The sequence below is a fragment of the Montipora capricornis genome, chromosome 10 (assembly GCF_036669925.1).
Source record: "Montipora capricornis isolate CH-2021 chromosome 10, ASM3666992v2, whole genome shotgun sequence".
NCBI lineage: Eukaryota > Metazoa > Cnidaria > Anthozoa > Scleractinia > Acroporidae > Montipora > Montipora capricornis.
The window spans coordinates 71,983,628-71,988,809 of NC_090892.1; the positions used below are offsets into that span (position 1 = coordinate 71,983,628).

General features: G+C 38.7%; 1 long non-coding RNA gene and 1 other non-coding gene across 2 annotated transcripts; one reads left to right on the forward strand and one right to left on the reverse strand.

Moving 5' to 3' along the window:
• Positions 1-294: 294 nt before the first annotated feature.
• Positions 295-2,687, forward strand: LOC138019795 (uncharacterized). Its single transcript, XR_011126235.1, has 2 exons — positions 295-717; positions 2,380-2,687. It is a non-coding gene; the product is annotated as an uncharacterized lncRNA (long non-coding RNA).
• Positions 2,688-4,608: 1,921 nt separating this feature from the next.
• Positions 4,609-4,681, reverse strand: Trnan-guu (transfer RNA asparagine (anticodon GUU)). Its single transcript has one exon. It is a non-coding gene; the product is annotated as a tRNA-Asn (tRNA).
• Positions 4,682-5,182: the final 501 nt, after the last annotated feature.

Here is a 5,182-nt window from a genome sequence, read left to right on the forward strand (position 1 = left end):
AAAGACGTACTAAATTAATAAAAACCAAACGGTTTTGCTCTAAATCACTTAATCCAGAGTTCCTTATGGACCTTTCCACGTTTGAAACAGAAACCATTCTATACACGATCTTTAAGAAATTTGGATGCCTTGTCGAAAAGAGGGAAATATAATAATTGAATAAGGGCAATAATATGGGATTGACTCTCTAATTACCGTCGATAAACACTGCGAAACCCGTTCTCGTCAATGATTGACAACTTCGGTCTGCGCTAAGTGAACCCACACCTCAAATAGAAGTCCGCGTATTCATTTTCAGTTCTCTTGGGCGGCCTCGAGAGTATATTATTGATTGTGTCTTTCTCTTTTGCTCGGGGCAAGGAATATTTTCACCCAATTTAAGAAAAAGATAATTACGCCTATTCATAATTATATAATCTTCTATTATCATTGCTATTCCCCCGCACGTCCATTTCAACATCAAAAGTAGTTCCGGAGCCCCGCTGCCGCGTGCTTCATCAGCAATACATAAATAAGTAGCGGTTATCAGAACTCACAACCCATTCGCGAACAAACTGAAGAAATATCCATTTCAACATGTCTTCAAGATTCATTGCTTTCCTTTTCTTGGTATTTGTGGCAGTTTATTCCCTTTGCAGTCGAGAAGCCGAAGCATTTACGGCTGGAGCTGGAAACATCGGCACAAGGAAAAGATCCGAAGGAGGGAAAAGTACAGAGGTAAGGCATGGTAGACCGTGCCTCACGATACTAGTATTCTTTCACAGGCATCAGTAAGCTACTGCCTAGACCGACACAAATTAATCATACAAGTTGGCTCGGTTTTTATGGATCTCTTTGGATTGCATCGCCCTTCACCCTGCAATCGAATGGACTATCGGCGATACTAAAGTTTGCGAGGAGATATCATTCAGCAGTTATCCCTTGAAAATTTTTGTGGTTGAAGCTTCGTATATCAGGATAAGCCAGAATTTAAAAAAGCATTTAAAAATTCTCTAGTCTTATACAAAATGAATGTTCACTTAAAAACTTACCGTTTACATAATATCCTTTTTTTTGTCCATGCTTCTTGGTGGTACCATATAATTAGTGGGGTTCTCTTATTCATAAATATAATGTACGAAGCATTCGATTAGTCAAAACAACAACCTTTTTTACTGCCGGTATAAAAAAAAACTTGGTTCACCACTTTCTATCACAAAATACATGAGATAAAAACTAAGCAACAATTTCAAACGGATCAAGTTATATTGTTACACTATAAGAGTCCCTGAAATGGTCGAAGCACTGAAAACTCTACTGGAGGAAGTTCACACTTGTGAAACCTTGGAATCTTCTTTTGTGTTAGTTTTGGATGAGTTTCGTCTTTAACTTCGTCTTTACCCGAGGCAAGTTATCTAAAATTTTGTATATTTGCAAGTGACGCCATAAAAGCTTCTTCTGTATGGCCTGCAGGCAGCTCTAAAGGTGCTAAGGGATATGTGCTCGCTGATCTCTCGCAAGCCAAGAATACGGCTCTTTATTTTGTAAACGAGTAGATACTAGTAAAGGGGTGATGTCACGCAAAATGATGTAATTTCATGACACCCAAAATGCCCAAAACGTAGAATGAAACATTGCAATAATCACTTAAAAGAAATAGAAATACAGCCAAAGGGAAGGGAAGCATAGATGGTCACAAATGTACAATATTGAAACGGATTGCATTTGGGTACTCTTGAAAATAGTCCGCCCGACGTTTTTCAAATTTATGGCAAATAGCCTGGATAAAGATTGTTTTTGCTCAGAACCATCTTGTTTGTGATGTAACGCTAATTTTATCAGTAAAAGAATTTCACATAACCATTTCGTGATTAACTTAAGATTGCCCCAAAACATCCTAAAATAACGTGACATAGCCCCAAAGAAACTTCATGCTAATTTTTGTATAAGAAAGGTAAATTCAAATAGTAAAGTAAAGTAACTTTATTTAACGTCGACAGCTTATAGGGAGTGGTTGCCCAGTCTCCCGAGCCAGGTGCTCATGTATGAAACGCTCGACTAATAACAAGTCAAGTGTTGGTTTTTGAGGAGAGGGGAAAAACGGAGTACCCGGGGAAAAACTTCTCTGGGCAGAGAAGATAACCAACAAACTCCACCCACATATGGGTTTTTTAAAACGGTTTTTACGGTTGATCCACGTTTATTTTTTTGATATCTAGCCAAAAATGCTGAAAGTAGCATTTCCGAGCTTCAAGATTTCAACATTTTCTGGCGGAGAATTCTCCCAGAACCCCTAGAAGTTAGCATCTCCGGCATTTGCTTGCTCTCACCACTATGCCAACCCTGCTCCCTAACCTCCCCTGCTTCTCTCTATTAAGGAATGTGATTTTCTTATTTTAGCTTCGGCATGCTTTTGGATTGCGTCTAATCTGTAAATCTGCGGAGTTGGCTTGTTCAGACTTCAGAAAAAAAGATGCAAAGGAACAAAAGAGATTTCCCTGAAGTGATCAGTATAAATGAAGCAACCTGTGGGAACATAATTCCTATAACGTGGATCAGACTTTGACGATGAATCGTTTACACGAGGACAACGCTATAACCATTGATTAAAAAAAAAATGACGGTGAAAAAAAGCAATGTAAAGACAGTGATAAATAAAGCATCACACATTGTCAAATCCAAATAAAATACGTATGCGTAATTAAAAACACTGGTATTTACACTAGGCCTCCCATAAGTCAGAGTACTACCTTGTTAAGTAATCCCCCTTGCGCCGTTCATATGAATGAAATGAGGTAGACAATGGAGTTAATACAAAGACCTTGTGTTGAAAAAAAAAAAAACGTTTCTTGCTTTTAACTTAAAACACGCTAATATGTTAAATCCTTCACAGTCGCTCATTTTGATTTAACCTTAAAGAAAAAAAACTGTCTTGTTTAGCAAATGTGCTGATCTCGAAAAAACATTTCTTGGAGGTCGGGTTTAACCTTGATACAACCACTTTACAATTTCGACAAATTTCTTTGACTTGATGTTAAGTAAGAGCCTATACAACATAGACTCGTTTGAAGTTTAGAGAAAGAAAATTGCGCTAGTAGTAAGTGAAACGTAATAAATGTAGACATCTAAGTTCAAAAACATCTTACATCTAAGTTCAAAAACATCTTTCGAGGGCCCGGGTAAGGACACGAGCCAAGAGCTTTTCATAATTCAAACAAAAAAGTTTATTTTGCGATCTATTTATACGCGGGTTGCCGTTAGAGCCAAGCAATATCCAACGACTCATCTGCAATCTGACCTAGCAGAATTTAATCATCAACTTATTATGTAAAATTTATTGTCATTTTCATATCGTTGTTTTGGCTATTTCCTTGTGCAGAGAAACTACTGCTTATAAGGCCCATGAAGTGGCGAGGGCCGGGGAAACGATTAACGCATGACTTCTTAAAAAAGCAGCAATTGTATTTAATGCAAAGGGGTTGATAAATACCTAAAGAAAATACAAACAGAGTAAGTGAATTGTTACAACGAATCCGGCTAGTTAAACTTATAACGAGGACGGAAAAAACACTTACCAATTGCTGGATTAGGATGGAGAGCGAGTGAGACAATGAAAACGATTTTGATATATATACGAGATTAGTGACATGAATTTACATATGCTGGCAAAATTACTGTGTGCAATTTCAACACTAAACACAAGGCTAACACATCGAACAGAGACCGAGAACAAAGGGCAGAAAATAGGTGTTGATTACAGGCAAAACAAAGAAACAAAACCGTAACAGCCCAGTTCAAACGTCGAACTTTTCATGTACTGAAATTTAACGAACCTAATTCATTCAATAAATTACATGAAAAGATCGACGTTTGAATGAATTAAGTTCGACCCATCTATTTGGGTTCGAGTGGTCTGCATGGAAAAATCGACTGAGCGACTGCGATTCAAACGTCGAACTTCTCATGTGTCGAATAAAATGCACACATTTGTCTCGTTTATTTTTGCGTCCCACAATTCCCTTCTTTCACGAAAGCATTGTACATCGTGATTGGTGATAAGTTCGACAAATTAAGTTCGACGTTTGAATCAACCCTGTGAAAGGAGCATCCGATTTACTTCCTTTGAAGAAGGATCCACTAAATCCAGAACAATGCGTTTCTTAAGACTTTAAAACGAAGAGGGTGACATAGACTTATTGACACCGCTTTTAAACGTGTCAGTCGATCACTGTACACTAGAAACGGACGTTGTCAAAAATACTCTAATATTAAGATTTATTCCAAGATTTTTGGTTTCACTGTGTTTCGCCCCGTTTAAGGACGACTGATAAGCAAAAACGCATTGAGACGGGCGCGATTTCAATGGAAAAAGTCTGGTTCTAAACTCTTTGTAGTGCCTTTTTTGTTGCAAAAACTTCTGGCAGCAATTTCTTCGACAGACATGCCCTGAGGTTATATAATCGTGGCGCATTAGGCACGAATTGCCTTAGAAGCTTCTTTTTCAATGAACGAAATGATATATGAAATGAATCATTTACTGAACTGCGGATATGAAATCAAGGAAAGCCTATGGTCCTCGCAGTTATGGACGCAATTTTAGCAGTTGCGTAGAGAAGCCTGAAAATTTCAGGACTTCAACGGGGTTTGAACCCGTGACCTCGAGATAACGGTGCGACGCTCTAACCAACTGAGCTATGAAGCCAGCTCTCAATGCCAGTGACCAGCTTGCAAGGTCAGTGGCACTGAAACCTTCAGTTCTCTCGGAGAACCACTTCACAACAAGCATGATGTCACATCTCGACTTGTACCAAGACACAGCATTCGGTCAAGTCTTAGGATGCTCTAAGAGCCAGAGAATAAGCCAACTTTGAAATCGATTTTGTCGATATTATGAAGCGCGATAGAACAGCGATGAACGTGAGTCAGAACATTACACCACTTGTGTAGTCGTTTCGCGGGGAAATCAGTGTGGCGGCGTCGCGAATTGTCGGCTATTATTTTTATTGGATGTGAGCAAATACTATTGAGATTGAGTAATGAAAACGCTTGAAGTCGCACAGGAAATAATCGGTTCTCATCACACTTCTTAGCACTTTTACCACCTCCCTCGTGCATTTCTTTTGAGTTTATTGTTCATTCAAACTTGCTCTGCCTTCCGTAACTTTAACAGTCTCATCTCTTTTTGTGGCGCCTTATCGCTTTT